The 17,487-nt window shown below is 40.1% G+C and overlaps 1 long non-coding RNA gene across 1 annotated transcript in view; it reads left to right on the top strand.

Annotated features, from left to right (window-relative positions):
- LOC119861551 overlaps window positions 1–13,696 on the top strand; it is a 33,270-nt gene extending 19,574 nt beyond the window's left edge. Inside the window, exons 2-5 of the long non-coding RNA XR_005294937.2 lie at window positions 5,363–5,520; window positions 6,675–6,755; window positions 9,943–10,135; window positions 10,479–13,696. This is a non-coding gene — a long non-coding RNA (uncharacterized LOC119861551). The remainder of the gene's footprint in view (window positions 1–5,362; window positions 5,521–6,674; window positions 6,756–9,942; window positions 10,136–10,478) is intronic.
- The last annotated feature ends 3,791 nt before the right edge of the window (window positions 13,697–17,487 follow it).

The raw sequence follows: 17,487 nt of genomic DNA, 5'->3' as shown, positions 1-17,487 counted from the left end.
AGGGCTCTGTGCTAACCTGAAATACATCTGTACAAAGGGGAGGAAGCGAGGGCCACACATACATGAGATTTTAATACCTAAGAATCTCCTCACAGAGGAGAAGGCAAATGGGAAGCAAGTGCTATTTTAGCCCAAAGTTTGGCGTTGGATTTACAAAGAAGCTTCATCACCTACACAAAGTCCGCTTATGTTTGTACCTGAATTTATGTGCTTGTGTAAGGAAGGTCAGTGAGTTTCAGCCAAATATGCCGGAAATCTGGCTGTGAGGGGGATGGATGGCAGAACACATGCAGATTAGCTGTTTGTTGGGGATTGCAACATTCAATACTCTGTGTAGATCTGTGTGGATCTAAGATCACAGTTTTGCCCAATAAGCCTCTTAAATGGCTAAAACTCCAATGGCAAATGATAACAAACAATCCTTGCAGACTTGTTTCAAGAGCAAACATGTTAAAGAGATGGATTGCTTCAGGCAGGGCATTTAAAAGGTCTTACTCTTCTTGCTTTATAAGTGCATGTTCCTGTTCCCAAATAAATATTCCTTCTCTGAAATAAACATGCTGTTCAGGAAATGTTCAACTGAAATGAGTTACATTAACTTATGAGATGCCTGCTTAGAAAAGCATGTCTCTGGGAGAGGAAATTCATGACAATGAACAACGTTCCTCTAAGAGATGTCAGATAATGAGCTGACTACGAAACAAAGAGAGAACTCAGCAGCAATGAATTTAAGCCTGTGCTCAAGAGAAGTGTACTGCTGTCCAGTTTATGCACATTATGGGCTGGATCTTTCTCCCACAGACTTCAAGAGGTATTTTAATTGATGTTAGTGGGAACAGGAGCAGGTGCCTTACACTCATACAGTCGATGACATTCATATTTAGATTGCAGAAGCAGTTAAAGATGCCCATAAATATGCACTAAGCCCCGAAAGACATACCCTGAACAACTGTTAGCCTGGTTTGATTGGGCAAGGTGTGTGCACAGCAGTGCTGTCTGCATTTCTTAGCTTGAAGGCTAAACATATTGTTTCTAAAAGGTCAAAGAGCCACAGTCAATAACCGGGAGCAGATTCCCTGCCCTGCACTTTTCGGCTGGCAGATGGCACTAAGGGCACAGGAACCAGGGCCGCCCCTAGACATTTTGGTGCCCCAGCCCTCCGCGGAGGGCTTTGCGGAGCAGGCTTGGGGGTCGGGGGGGGGGGGGAACCGCCCGCCCCCAGCACAAGCCGGCAGAGCGGCGGGGGGGGTTGGGGCCGGGTCGCTCCACTTCCCGCCGCCCAGGGACTGCTGGACGGGCCCGACCCCACACTCACGGGGCGGCGGGAAGCGGAGCCACCCGGCCCCAGCCTGCTCCGCTCCCCCGGCTCCCAGCCGCGGGGGAGAACCGCCCCCCCCTCCCCCCAGCGCTCACTGGCGCAGCGGGCGGTTCGGGGTGAGGGCAGGGCGCGCCCCCCGCAGGCTGCAGCTCAGGGGAAGGGGTGGGAAGAAGCGAGGCGGGGCCGGCGCAGGGACAGGGGCTCGGGGGAAGGGGCGGAGCAGGGGCGGGGGCAGCTTTCCCGGGCGGCCGGGGGGTCGGGCCGGCTGCCGGAGCGGCGCGCAGCTGCGCAGGGCACCGGGAAATCCGCCCCGGCAGCGGGCTCCTGAGCGTCCCTCCTCACATCCTGGCCCAGTGCGAGCAGAGGGGGGTATTTGCTAAGGTGGGGAACTGGAGTGGCGGGAGCTTGCTATGCTCTCGCTGTCCCCAGCTGGCTGGGGCGGAGAATCCGGGAGCCAGGCTGGGCTGTTGTTTCTCAGCTCGTCCTCTGTTCTCCCTCTCCTTGGCGACTGCTGGGGGGAGACAGACATCCTTGGTTAAGTGCTCTCGTCGGCTTAGTTCAGCTCCTGTCCTGCTATCCCCGTAGCTCTCGCATCCTGGCAGGAATGCAGACCAGCAAGCAGCCCACGCTCTTCCCTTCTCCCTCCCTTACGATGCGGTAGCAAGCCAGGAGAGGAGCTGCTGAGCAGCTGCAGTAAATAAAGGAAAGGAGGACTTGTGGCACCTTAGAGACTAACACATTTATTGGCGCATAAGCTTTCGTGAGCTACAGCTCACTTCATCGGATGCATTTGGTGGAAAAAAACAGAGGGGAGATTGATAGACACACCTGTTCAGATCAGTCTCCCCTCTGTTTTTCCCACCAAATGCATCCGATGAAGTGAGCTGTAGCTCACGAAAGCTTATGCTCTAATAAATGTCTTAGTCTCTAAGGTGCCACAAGTACTCCTTTTCTTTTTGCGAATACAGACTAACACGGCTGCTACTCTGAAACCAGTAAATAAAGGACAACTGCTGGCTCACAGCATTTGTTGCTCCTGGGTTTGCAGGGACAGGTTTGTGAGGTAGTTGAGGAGGTGCTGCCTGCAGCAATGGGGTTGATTCAGACACTTCTATTTAGAGATTGCAGGGCTTGACACAAGGAACACATCTCCAGTTGATAGTCAATGCAAATGGACGGCCCCAGTTTTGAGACTGGAGGGCCAGATGTTGGAACGCTAGTGATATACATTGTATGTATATGGTCAGGAATAACATGGCATAAGTGCCTGTATTCCACTCAGCGTAGTATACAGGAGAAACCCTTTCATCAAATGACTTTCTGCTGCACAAGTGGACATCAGGAAGCCGGCCATGCCAATGGCATCATGGTTTCCGTAGCAACTGATGTACTTCAGTCAGAGAAAAGCAGAGGAAGACTGAATATAAGAGCAAATTCTGAACAGTATCAGAAGAATATAGTTTTAGACTGCACATTGGAGAAACAAATCATGGGAAAGTGTATGGGGACACTAAAGTATTTATTGACAGCTCACATGGCTTCCTCTCTCATCGACAGAGTGATCACCCTAAACTTATGGCAATGAAAACTTTATAGAAACAGACCTCTAGGGTGGGATTAACCTATCACTGGTCCTAGGTGAGCACAGGGTTGCAGCGCTGCTCAGGTTTGGCCTGACCACCATTATGATGGAGGGGTGGCAGGGTCAAATTTGAGTGAGTGGTGTTGTAACCTGGCATACAGGGTGATAGCGCCTCTCAGGGTTTCCCTTTCCTCTGAATTTGAGCCCTATGCATGTGCTTCATTTGCGTATGCATTAGTATAGTCCTGTACTCCTCCATAATACAGAGATATTTTTTTCCTCCTTCCTTCCCCTGCCCTTCCTCAACCTACTCTGTCATCTCTTCCTCCTCTTCCCCATTCTTGCTCTTTAGACAGACAGAAACAATCTGTTGTGTTAAGGTGGTAATTCCCATTGTACTGACTAGGCGGAGTTTAATCCCTTCATTAGATCTGGTTGGAAAAACTTTGACAGAGCCATTTTCCACTTGAAGATGCAGTTCTGTCAAAAGTGAAATGCTTTGTGAAATCATGTAGATTTTGCCAAAATTTAATGTAGGAGTTAAAAGCAGGAAAAAAAAATTCGAACTATGTAAAAACATCAGAATTCAACATTTTTTGAATTAAAATTTCATTTTTTTGTGTGACTTCAGTTAATTTTTTAAAAAAATTTGTATTAAATTAAAAATAAAAACTCAAAATAAAATCAAAACATTATCCAAAACAATTTATTTTTTTTCTGAATTTTCCTTTGGAAAGAATTTTGAAATTTTGGGGTTTAATTCTGATTTGGAACAGAGCCAAATTTTAAATCCTTCACAGAATGGAATTTCTATCCTCTGCACTGGCCTGTCCTTCATGTGGAGTTTAGCCAAGATTTTCAAAATAGGAGTCTTAAATTAAGTTCCTAAATTCATGCTTAAGCACCTAACTAAATGACTGATTTTTAGAGCATCTGCACCTGCCATTGAGTTAATGGCTCTACACTTTCCATTGACTCAAATCAGACCATAGGAACCTACTTACTTATCTTAGAAGCTTAACTTTACAAACTCATTTCTGAAGATTTTGGCCTGTATTTTTAATCCTATTTTATTATAATAAGAAAGGAATTTGCTCAACAAAGACTGGCTTCTCCTATATTTTTCTTACCAGTTCTAGAAATATGGGGCCCTGTTCACAGATCAATAAATTTTTAAGGCCAGAAGGATTAATTCTGATCATCTAATCTGACCTGCTGCATAACACTGGCCATAGAACCTAAGGTAGTAATTTCTGCATCAAGCTCATAATTTCTGTCTGAGCTAAAGCATATCAGTTAGAAAGACATTTAGAACTGGAATTAGTTTGCAAACTGGACACCATTAAATTAGGCTTGAATAAAGACTGGGAGTGGGAGTGGATGGGTCATTACACAAAGTAAAACCTATTTCCCCATGCTAATTTTTTTCTCCTACTGTTACTCACACCTTCTTGTCAACTTTTTCAAATGGGCCATTCTGATTATCACTACAAAGTTTTTTTTCTCCTGCTGATAATAGCCCATCTTAATTGATTAGTCTCGTTAGAGTTGGTATGGCAAAACCCATTTTTTCATGTTCTCTCTCTGTGTGTGTATATATATATATATATTCCTACTGTATTTTCCACTGCATGTATCTGATGAAGTCGGGTTTAGCCCTTGAAAGCTTATGCCCAAATAAATTTGTTAGTCTCTAAGGTGCCACAAGTACTCCTCATTCTTTTTACATCCAGTTATGGTGATCTTACGGAAGTTTTGCTGTGGTTTCCTACCCAACATATCATTGGAAAAATACCAGTTACATATCACTGATTGACTCCACAATTGAACACCTATGACAGGCAACTAAATTATGCCAGTAATTTCCTCAAAATAATTACCCACTCTAATTAACTACTTTGCTGCAGCATCAACTAACATGTTCATTCTTAAATATAAGTACCGGTAAGTAATTTTATGAGGCTATCACTTGATAGTAAGCCTAGAGGAGATGGATCTTATTTTGATTGATGCAGAAATTGGTAGTAATTATTATTACATGACTACCTTTCCACAAGACCTATCTTGTAGCTAAATTTTAATAGGCCCGTATACTGTGACACTTTTTTCTTGAAGGGGTGAAAAATCTTTTTCAACTCATTTTGGGGATTATAACAGCAATAATTTTCTTGAAATTGGTCCTTAATACAGTGGATAGCTCTCAGCTTTACTTCAAGATGGTTAACAAACCCATCGTTAACTGTGTTTAATGAAAATTTATATTTTTTATGTGAGTAATACTGAGCGACAAAGCATTATAATCTTGCCCTTGGTTATTCATATGTCAGTAACATGAACAAATGAGGTTCAAAATTCATATGTGTATAAATACACAGTACTGTATGTGGATATAGACTATATCTTGCTAGTTGTTACCATTTATTTCTTCACTATACCTTAACATTTCTTCCTGTAATTTTCAGAACAATGCCTCATCACCTCCTGAACTGTTGTATGAGGAAATGGAGCATGATGAATGACTGAGGACATAATTTTTGAAGATCTAATAATAAATATTAACACTTCATATCATCAGGAAACATTGCCATCTACAATAGAATTATTTGCACCAAATTTGAAGGTAATAAAGCACAATTGTGAAGATTAAAAAACCATTACAATGGACAACAGGATATGATACATCACAAAATTACTTGGCTGGATTTTCATCTTTTATACGCTATTGATAAAAAGCACCTACTGGAACGTGTGAAATTGCTCTGGTTTAATTTTACCTAGAACAACACACACGCAAAAGATTACAAGGATGATCAATTATTGATTTTGTCCTAGAAACTATGATAAAAAGAACTGTCAAGGGGAAAATTTTTTGTGTGGGATGCAGGGAATGAAACATTCAATATATTTTTTTAAAAAAACTCTATATATGTAGATCATGTTCTGATAAATGAAATAATATAATAGTATTTCTCCCCTTCAAAACTGAAGGAAAAACTACAGAACCTTACTTCAGGTTCTTAGCATGTGAGAACAATTCAGTTGACCTAGGAGAGCATTTAATAGGCATCACTGTTGATCCTCCTGTCTTGTCATACTCATCCTCCCACCATGGTTCAGGTTTCTTAGTCTTCTTCCTTTGCCTGGTTGGTATTCTCATACAAGCTTGTGGTGCCTTCTAAATAGCAGTTGAAGAATGATGGGTTTGTGGATGCTAGTTGGGGCAATTTTGCCAAGGGGGTACGAAGGAAGAGAATAGAATTTATGCAACGTGCTCTTCTCTGTATATTGAGGGCACTTGATGTGAACAATGTATTTCTCAGGGTCTGAGCTTGTTTGGTGAACAGGACAAATCTAGGAAGTAACTGCTCTCTGGGGCATCTTCTCCAGGCAAATCAAGACCATCATGTTTAAAAGCTCAGTGAAGCATTAATTCTTATTCAGGTCTTATCCCTACCTTTGAGGGAATTGATGTGCAGGTTTAGTGAGGCCCCAGTGGCAATATTGACACTGCCGATGATCCAACCTTGCTGCCAGCTAGGAAGGGAACTCTGGAAACCTCATGGAGGAGCTGGACTTTCATGCAGATGACCTGAGATCAACAATTTTGAGGTTGGGATTTGCTGTGGATCCTCAAGCTCTGCACAGATGAGACTCCACACTCATTTCCCCCGCTTCAGCCACTAATCTCTCCTTCTTCACCTCAGTTAACATAAACTGAGTTAAAATATAGAAAGTTTTTACTTATTTTTTCCTCATCTGAATGTTTTTGTGCAGAAGAAGACAACCTAGGTGCTTATTTCAAGCTTTTCTTCTTACTGTGCCAGAATATGGAATGTAACCAGCTCCATCTTTATGGTAAGTGTCAATTAGAGCGGGATGAATACTTAAAAACACATTTTGGAATGTTTCGATGAATAAAAGACATGGAGTCCAGATCCCTATGAATTATGGTGTGACATTATATGTTACTCTTGAGTATTCGGGTACAGGGTAGGTATCCATAAAACATTTGTTAAAACCATGGTGTCAAGAAGTTTAGTATGACTGGTTATTCAGCCAAAAATTCTATTAATTATTCTCCCATTCAGTTATCCAATCAAGGAACAGAAAAAATGCCATGTGACTTAGACACAAAAAGAATAATAACTATTTAAAACACTAACTATTCTAAGATAGCATTTCACAAAACAGGATGTAAATCATTTGGTGAATCCTACAAATGTTTTTTGGAAATCAGCACTGGTTTGTGAGCAGTACCCTAGCCTCCAAAGGGGATACATTTATATTGAATTTTATTCATAACTAATAGTTCAAACAGATCTCATTTCAAGGATGACTAAACCACAGCACCTGATATTATGATAGCACCTAGCAGTCCCAACTGAGATTTATGTTGTACAAACACATAGTGAGAGACAGTCATCCCCTGAAAAGTTTACAGAGTAAATAGACAAGACAGACAAAGGGCTAGAAGGGAAACAGAGGCCAAGTGACTTATCTAGGCCACACAGCAGGCCAGTGGCTGACCTGGGAATAGAGCTAAGGTTTTCTGGCTTATGAGCCAGTGCGCTATCCACGAGCCCCTGCTGCCTCCCAGTAGATATTTGAGATGATTGAATGTATGAAGCCTTTTTTACTGAAGGCAAGGGGGGAATTTCTTTAACTTTAAGAAGAACAGGAGTACTTGTGGCACCCTAGAGACTAACAAATTTATTTGAGCATAAGCTTTCGTGGGCTAAAACCCACTTCATCGGACGCATAGAATGGAACATACAGTAAGAAGATATATATATATATATACACATACAGAGAACATGAAAAGGTGGAGTAAGAGGCTAATTAATTAAGATGAGCTATTAGCAGGAGAAAAAAAACTTTTGTAATGATAATCAAGATGGCCCATTTAGACAAGAAGGTGTGAGGATACTTAACATGGGGAAATAGATTCAATATGTTGTAATGACCCAGACACTCCCAGTCTCTATTCAAACATTCACTTTCTTTTTTCTCCCCTTGTCACTACTGCCCAAGCTGCAGCTGTTCCTCTTTTACATTCAGAGAACTTGACCTCTATGTCTTCTTCCTCCTTTTTTTTTCTCCTCCCAAAAGTTTGCAGCATGCGCTCTCAGGTTTAGTACATATTCTCTTAGAACTTAAGTCATTACCTTCACTTCCACTCTCTGCCTCACCATTTGATTCCTTCTTTCCTCTTTTACATCATCTTGCAGTAATTGCAACATTGTAGGTTGCAGTGAAATGAGCAAATGTACCTTTATGTTTAGTACAGATCAAACATTACTTTTGACCTGTTTGCAGTTTGGATTTTTAAAACACAGCTCACTCTTGTGCTGTGCATTTTGGAATAGATGAGGTGCAGAAAAGAGGCAAGAAGGGTTTCTTTTTCTTATAGCACAATGCCAAAATGATTGTTCTGAAGTTGGCAATGAGAATCAACAAACAGATTGCTTTTCCTGAAGAAGGCTGTGGAGAAAGTCATTAGGATCAGATCACAGAAAGGAGGAGCTGCAAGTTCTCCTTCATTGGACATGGTTACGGCTAGAATAGAAAAAACATTATAGGGCTTGATTCTAATCTCTCTTACACCAATGTAAATCAGGAGTAACACATGTAACGTTAGTGATGTTACACCAGTGTGAAACGGGTATGGATCAGAATCAAGTCCATTTAATCCAGAATATATCAGTATCCTCTTTTGACTTCTTCAACTGGTTTTCTCTTTGGAAAGGTGATAATTGAAAGACAAATATTAAAACAAATCCAACAGATCTCAGAGATGTAGACATGATCAGGGCTCTACTGAAGCTTCCTTGGTATTACTTGTAGCACTTAGCATGAATAAAGTTCTGTTGTCCCAACAATGTCTATTTTTACAAATAATATCCTGTCTCTGAATACCTTTTTTAATTAGAAATGGTCCCAAGTGGTATAGTTTAGTCCTGGATCCAAACTTCCCTCAAGTCTGGAAATGTTCAGATCCAAGGATTTGTTTTGAAGCCATTTGATCTTTAAATTTAAAAGCACTGGATTGTATATTAATTATATCATCTGGCATTAATGTGGCACATTGGAAAGAACTGCTGTGACACAAGTGTTGCAGTGCTTCCCCCATGTTTTGGAATTTTTCTGTGGCAAAGTTGGCTTTCCTGATGTGATTCTGCAGCCTCCCCACCCAGCCCAAATCTCCTGCTCTTCATCTTCCTCTCCCCCCAACAGCTAGTACATAGCTGCTTCACTGCATGTAGTTTCTCTTTATGGCTGCCTAGCCCACCTGCAGCTGTGCTGCTTGCCAGCTGGCCTGCAAACTTTCTGGGTCCAGTGAGAATTACTGATTTTCAGGTTTTTAGTTTCCCAACAAAAAATAATAATAAAAATCGAGGAAAGTAGATACTTTGTTATAATTTTCATTTAGTTGAAAACCCAAATTTCTGTTTAAAAGAATCATAGAATATCAGGGTTGGAAGAAATCTCAGGAGGTCATCTAGTCCAACCCCCTGCTCAAAGTAGGACCAATCCCCAATTTTTGCCCCGATCCCTAAATGGCCCCCTCAAGGATTGAACTCACAACCCTGGGTTTAGCAGGCCAATGTTCAAACCACTGAGTTATCCCTCCCTCCTCATTTCAGTAGAAAATTTTTGACTAAACTTAATTATAACCTATCCCAAAAATGTGCTTAATTCTGATCAAGATATTTAACATGATGCAGATGCTGGGGTAACAAATGGGCTATATTCACCCCTGGTCTATATAGTGTCATATCAAGCACTCACATATCATCAAATCATATATATGATTATATGAAGTAAGGTTTATCATTCACAGGAATGGTTTTCAAATCTTACTGAACATGATATTTATTAGAGACTTTTCTACAATGGAGAATGCTGTACCAGAACATAATACAAAAATCACCTCTATCATGTGAAATGTGCAATCATAATAAGCAGATATTTAACTCATTGTGTTCTCTTGGGCTCACAATGCTAATCAGAGGCTTAGAAGGTGTAATTGTTTCCTCTGCAGATATACTGGGGCTGGCTGCAAAGCTGGTTTTGTGGAACAGGAAATGTTTACTTTTTATCACAAAACAAACACTGGCCTGGGTAGTAAATGCAGGGCAGTGTTTGTTTTGTGATAAAAATATACAGGACAAGCCAGAAAGTTCAATGGCAGAAAGGTCATATACTGCGAATATCAGAAGAAAACTTTAAACCAGGTAAAATACATATGTATGCTGCCTCTCCTACCCCACCCCATGGTTAAATTTCTTGCAGAATGGTTTAAAATTGCACATTCTCTGAGGGAACTTTGGGAAAGACTGGGCTTTTCTGGAAATCCTCTGATGGATAGAGGGAATGGTCCCTGCATGCCTCCATGCACAAAAACTGCAATTATACTCTGCTGTTGCATGGGAATGGGAAAAAAGTATCTTTGTGACTGCCTCCTTAATCTTCCTGTAAGGGCTTGGGACAATCCAGCCTGAAGGAAGTGCCTGATACCAAATTTAAACCAAAATCCCATTTCTGGAATAACTGTTTTTTTTTTTTTTTACTGACTAGTGATGTGATGTATCATTATTCATGAATATTTTCAGGAAGAGACAGATGGATGAACTCTCATTTTCTATGGAAGGTTTCTTATGGAGCCAACATTACCATGCCATGATGAGATAAGATGATACCACAAGAAATTCAAGATGGAAAAGGGCCAGAGCCAGGTCACTGCAGAGCTGAAATCTGTCAATCTAAATTTTAGTTTAAAAGGCCCTCATTTAAGACAAATTCTTCCATTCAGAAGAATTCTTTTAAAGACACTAACTCTTAAATGAGGCTTAATAATCTTTGGTTTGACAATAACCAGTGGTAGAACCTAAATGCATGCTTAATAGGACTGCAGCTGCACTTTGTCAGCCATTTGTATTTGTAGCTGGAGATAAATGTGTACATTTTTCTTTTTTGTTTTGTTATCAAAGGTTATGGGCCTTTTATAGGAATGGGTGAGTGATGTTCTGTAGCCTGTGATGTGCTAGGGGACAGACTAGATGTTCATGATGCTCTTTTCTGGCCTTAAAGTCTATGAGTTTTTTTTCTTGGAGCCAGCACTGCAAGGAATATATTAAGTAACACCACAGGAAACTCAGGATGGACAAGGGCCAATGCACCAGTTCACGGCAGAGTTGAAAATTTGTCAGACTCCATTTATATATCCAAAATCTTTTAATGAAAATCAGTTATCTAACAAAAATCATATCCAGTGGCAATAAAAGAGATGGCATGTCAGCATATATCAGGTCGCTAATTGCTAACACACCAATAAATCCTTTCCTAGGGATTGTGCATGGGTATGTGTTTGAGCCCCTTTGTGTGAAGGAATGAGGAGAACCTATAATCTGAGGAGCCATAAAAATGAAAAATTTAGAAAATGAAAAGTAGAACATAGGAATTAAAAAAGAGGAAGAGATTATTGTAAAGAAGAAATAAACAACATACAAAGAGAAGCAGAGAAAAATAGAGAAGATACAACAGTTTATCAGAATAAGATGCCAGAAATTCTTGCACCCACCTAAATAGAAGATATTTCATTACATAAGGTATTTACATTACATGCTCACCTAGGTCCTAGGCAACTGTTTCCATGAAAATCCCCTGTTCAAGTCATTGGGGTCTGCCCAAGCAGGGGAAGTTGCTGGATCAATACCATAAATATGCTGTGAAAATAAATATGGACTTTATGGGCTTGATCCTTCAAAGTGCTGGGTACTCTCAACTCCTATTGACTTCCAGGTCAGTATCTAATGTATGAATGAGAGTTAGTGCATCAATGGAGTTGCAATACATGGATCAATGGAAAGTGATGCATTAGGAGGAGCTGAGAGAGCTCAGCATCTTGGAAGATCAGGTCATATATATTCATTTTTATTAATTTAACAGTATTGAACATATATTGTTAAACACATATACACAAACTGGTAGTAAGAAAGTGAAGGGCATGAATTTAAATTCTGAAATTGCCAAACATTTCTGAAATAGTATTACAGAAAAATTATCAGAACTTTGCTTTATGATGCCATCGTATTAATAACTATGTCCCAAATGCATCATGGTGCAACATTTCAAATAATACTGAATTATGCATTAAGTAGACCAACAATGTGTATGCAATGATTATTGCATGTAGGAAGTAGGCATTTTGAAGCAACATAATCAAAAAATTTTGTTAGGTTAATCTGCTTACCTCCCATGCACTGTACTGAATATTTACCTTATAGAAACCCAGGACTGTGGAATGTCAGCAACAATGATATTATACAAAATAATTAACTTGTTTTGAGTGCTTAAAAAGTCATTAATTTGTTCTGAAGTCTCTAATTAAGCTAATCCAAGTTTATAATGCATTAGCAGCTGCACTTTATGTGGAAGTTACTTCTTAAAAATTAAAAGGACTTCTTCAAAATGTAAAACTGCTCAAAATCAGAAGTAGAATACTGGAGGTTGGGATTATGAACACTACAAATAAAAGAATTGAATCCACCAAGGATGATAATTGATTTGTTCCTTAGTTCCCATATGTAATTTGTCCAAATGAGGTTTGCAGCATTCTGCTGGCCCATGTGAATGTTTGAAGGTTCTGGTGACCCATTTCTCCTTTTCTGGTTCGAAAAGCTATGACAATCTGTCACCTTCGTCTACTTAGGAGATCCTGTTATAGCATTATCCAATTATTCACTAAACTGTGTAAAGGTCTCTTGACTCAGACTACAATAGATGAAAAAATTATTTTCGGTTTGATGTTGGACTTTAGTGGAAGAAAAAGAACTGATGAAAGTATAAGCTGACACAGAACAAAGTATAAAGCCTGAAATTTAGAATATGATTAGTCTTGACCCTCTGTCCACCATGAAGAAAGCAATGAAAAAGTGGAGAAGAGATATTTTGGCTAAAAAAAAATAAGTAGAAGTTTATACCTAACATGTTCCTTTTTTCACTACGTGCAAAGTTATTGCTTTTGCCAACTTTGTCTCTTGCTTGCAAACTTAACCACTGAGAGTGAGATGTGATTAATCTTTAGTTGCAAAGCTCGAAAGACATTAAGGAATAATTTCATGAGTTTTCAATAATAATGGAATAAGCCTAAGTGGAAAACTATATGGTGATGTGAAAAATAAAATATTCCCTCTCCCAGTTGAAATGAATAATGGATCAAAACAAATACTGAAAATTCAGTCAATGAAGGCTGCAAAGAGAGATCAAAATGAACTGGGGAAGACTGGGTCCTGGTGCCTGGCACCCTTTAATTTATAAAAGGAAAGGATTTACAAATTTTGTAGACACAGAGAAGTGAACCTGGTATTTAAGAACTATGTAGAAGCCTTGGCATCCAACTACTTCATACTCAAGAACAAAAATAGGAAAAGATGGCATACAAGGTCAATAAAGCTACCTCAGGTCAACAATATATGCACTGAGTAATGAGCTGCAAGATCTGTTACAGAACTATTTATAGCTGTAACCAGCTAAAATGTCTGGTTGCTATAATAACTACCACATCATGTAGCATTCTTTCTGTTACACACAGCAGCTCTTTCACAGGTAGAACAGGTATCAATATTTTGTGTACAGAGCACTGTTTAATTTGTTGTAAAGAGCAAAATATACCTGGTATGTAAAAAAGAAATCCTTTACCCTGCAAACCTCATTTAATAGATCAATGAAACTTGGAGATGGGGAAAATGAGAGATGTGAGGACAGCTGTCATGTATGCACCATGACAGTTCTCTTTCAAGCTAATTTTTTTCATGGGGGCTACAAACATAACTTCTATAAACATTTTATTTGAATGAATCCCATTTTTTAATCTATACAAAATGAAGAAAAAATCCTTTATATAACATTATAGTGTACTAGGAAAAGTGTTAGCAAATATACTATCCGCTAACTCAACAATTTTGTTACCCACATATTGAGAATCAAGTCTTCTGAGTTAGTGACTAACAGGTTTTGCTGGTGGGAACTCATGTTAGCATTGCAGAACCTACCCGCTAAGGGAGAGATTTAGCTCCCATTGAATCCAGTGGAAGGATTCACATTGACTTCAGCAGGGGATGGATCAGGCTCTAAGAGAGAGATGACCCCATGCATCAACAACAGAACTGTCAACTAAGTTCCAGAATCTTTATTGCTAATGATACAAGAGACAGAAAGATCACTGGCTGGCTTTCAGATATAACGCTGAGTTCATAATTAGGCGTGCACACCACCACCAATGCATTTTATTTGTAAACTGAGCAGATTTAATTTGTGTATGCGGGGTGGAAGTACACATGAAATCCTGCAATGCTATTTGTGCAGAGTCACTTTTCAGAACAGAACCACACTTTAAGGGACTCTTGGAAGCAGAGAATCTTCTAACAGATGCTCAGAGTTATGGATCAGTCCCTGACTGGGGAAGACACCTCCATTAACTGTCAGTTTCTTACATTGTTATTATTATTCATAGACAAAGGCAGAAAGGGGCAGAAACTGGGCAGAAACTCCCCTGCTGGGTATTCTTATGTGTGGGAGTCATCAGCAGATACAGAGCCAGCATAACTGATTCCTACATTACCTGCCCCTGATAGGCCCTGTCATTGGGGATATGTCATGGGCAGAGTGGGACATGTGTGAAAAGAAGTTGGAAAAGAAGGGGCTGGGGAAAAGAAAAGAAGTTGGCCAGAGGCATCTCTACACCCCAGCAATCCCTGGATGCCCTGGAATCATTGACAGTTAATGTAGTTCAGAGCAACCTCGAGACTGCTGTACTTTACACCATGGACCATACTGGCAGCTGGAAGCCCCAGGGTGCCAGGGAGAGGAGGTGGCATAAAACTGATTTAAAGCCACCTTTGGCCCTCTAGCTTGGTCAGACCAGAGATATTTATTCATTCCACATATTGACAACTGGTAGAGAAATGACATCTGACTTCAAAGACCCATGTTGAATTCCAATATTTTATTAAAAATGTTTTTCATATTGAGGGAGTTGCTGAACCACTTTTTGCCATCAAATAGGGTAGATCCATCTTCTTCATACATTTTCCAGATGTCAGCTTCCACACAGTAACTTGCAGTTCATAGTGATCAAAATACAATTACGTAACTGATGTGTTCTATTTAAAATTGAAAGAGATACTTTTTAGTTTTAGTAGGACAATCTGGAGATAGGCGGAAGGGATATTATTTGGTAGCCATAGCCCCACAGGATTAGAGGTATGAGATATAATATATACAAGGATTCAAGGGTGTGATTTTCTCAGGATAATACACCCTTTAGGATTTTAAATTGCATCCACAGCAATCAAACCTGTTACCATAGCATTTATCTAAATGCACAAATAAATTTGTAGTTCTTGTTTATATAGCTCATCCTCTGGAGGCACTAATATGATTTCCTTTAAAACTCAAGTTAATGAGAAAATAATGGAGACTTGTAGATATAAGCAAATTTTTTTCATTGTCACTGTCATCATCTCTAATATAGCCAGAGGGTTCTCTGAAAATATAAGTTGGATTTATTTTATGTACTGTAAAACCTCTAAAAATCTTTCTTTACACCAAGCTTCTGATTTCAGCCTAAAGCCAAAAACATCATTTATTGTCTAAACAGATTTCTACATCAGTATATCATCCATAAGCCTTACCTTATCCCTAATAGGAAACTTAAAATTGTAACTCTTAAAACTTCACCTTGGCAAAATACATTCTCATTTTATTGGCTTTTCTGGGCTGAAATCACTGATGAGATACTGTATGTGACTAGGAAATAGGGATTGCATATCAGCTGCTGAATGTAGTGAACTGTGTAATGAAGCCATGCTTGTTTACTTTTTTTTGTATATAGCGCTGCCATGAATCTCCAGACATTTTCAGCTGTTTGGTGATTGCTCTTTACTTTGTCATTTATTCTAAATCCTTTGGAACAATAGGTGAACTTCATTCTCATGGAATTTCACTTGACTTCCGTTTCATGTAAATGCACGATGTTGACATAAGTGAGTCTGATAGGAATTGGCATCATTCAACAGTGATAAATTTCACCTGGGAAATAGCTTATTTTTTAAAAAATATATACATTAAACAAGCAGCTATAGGGATTTTGGCTCCTGACATTCCAAGCTCCATTAAATTGTACTTCTCTAGCTCTACGTGATTGGCTTGGGCATATACAGTAACACAAGACTTTTTATTGCATTCCCACTGGAGCGTGGCAACGGCAATGAAAACAAGTACCCTAGAAGGGTGTGTAGGGCGGGAATGTAGAATTAGTCTCTGCCCCTCACTGCCGCGTGTGACAGTTAAGGGAGTGGTATCTCTTTGCCCATCCTTTACATGAGCAGTTTAAATCTCCTTGTCCCTGCTGCCTCTTTTCATACTTAGCTAAAGTCCAGGTAAAATCTAGCCTTCAGTTTGTTCCTACTCATTCTAAAGTATTATGAGCTGAGTGAAACCTTGTTATGGGTTGACTTCAAACTTCATTGAGACAGATAGATGTGAACTCACCCTTCAGTTAACATAACTGTAAGGATAAGCTCCTACCTAAGACAAAAAGGACAAAACTGGGAAAGCCAAAGAGAGAGATGCAACCTGAGGGAGCAGCTAAAATCATGGTGGCTGAAGCTGGAAGAAACATGGGGAGAGGTTTTGGGTCAAGGATGCAGGCTGAAAGGAGTGCTCTTGGTGCTGTGAACACTTGGTGCGGTAGTTTGATTCCTTGATTCTGTGTGCAGAAACCTAGACCATGCAAGGTGGAGAAAGGCGCCCACTGCATAGTCCTAAGAGTAAGGATCAGGCACAACTACAATCCTAGTGCTATTTGGAGCTCAGGGACTGAGCAGAGCCATTGGCCATTATCTTTGAAAACTCATGGCGATCAGGGGAGGTCCCAGATGACTGGAAAAAGGCTAATGTAGTGCCCATCTTTAAAAAAGAGAAGGAGGAGGATCCTGGGAACTACAGGCCAGTCAGCCTCACCTCAGTCCCTGGAAAAATCATGGAGCAGGTCCTCAAGGAATCAATTCTGAAGCACAGAGGAGAGGAAAGTGATCAGGAACAGTCAGCATGGATTCACCAAGGGCAAGTCATGCCTGACTAATGTAATTACCTTCTATGATGAGATAACTGGCTCTGTGGATGAGGGGGAAGCAATGTTGTTCCTTGACTTCAGCAAAGCTTTTGACACGATCTCCCACAGTATTCTTGCCAGCAAGGTAAAGAAGTATGGGCTGGATGAATGGACTATAAGGTGGATAGAAAGCTGGCTAGATTGTCGGGCTCAACGGGTAGTGATCAATGGCTCCATGTCTAGTTGGCAGCCAGTATCAAGTGAAGTGCCCCGGGGGGTTGGTCCTGGGGCTGGTTTTGTTCAATATCTTCATCAATGATCTGAAGGATGTCGTGGATTGCACCCTCAGCAAGTTTGCAGATGACACTAAACTGGGAGGAGAGGTAGATATGCTGGAGGGTAGGGATAGGATACAGAGGGACCTAGACAAATTAGAGGGTTGGGCCAAAAGAAATCTGATGAGGTTCAACA

Source organism: Dermochelys coriacea, chromosome 9, assembly GCF_009764565.3.
Source record: "Dermochelys coriacea isolate rDerCor1 chromosome 9, rDerCor1.pri.v4, whole genome shotgun sequence".
In the NCBI taxonomy this organism is placed as follows: Eukaryota; Metazoa; Chordata; order Testudines; family Dermochelyidae; genus Dermochelys; species Dermochelys coriacea.
The sequence above is the reverse complement of the archived record's forward strand: the minus strand, read 5'-3'. Positions and strand labels throughout refer to the sequence as shown.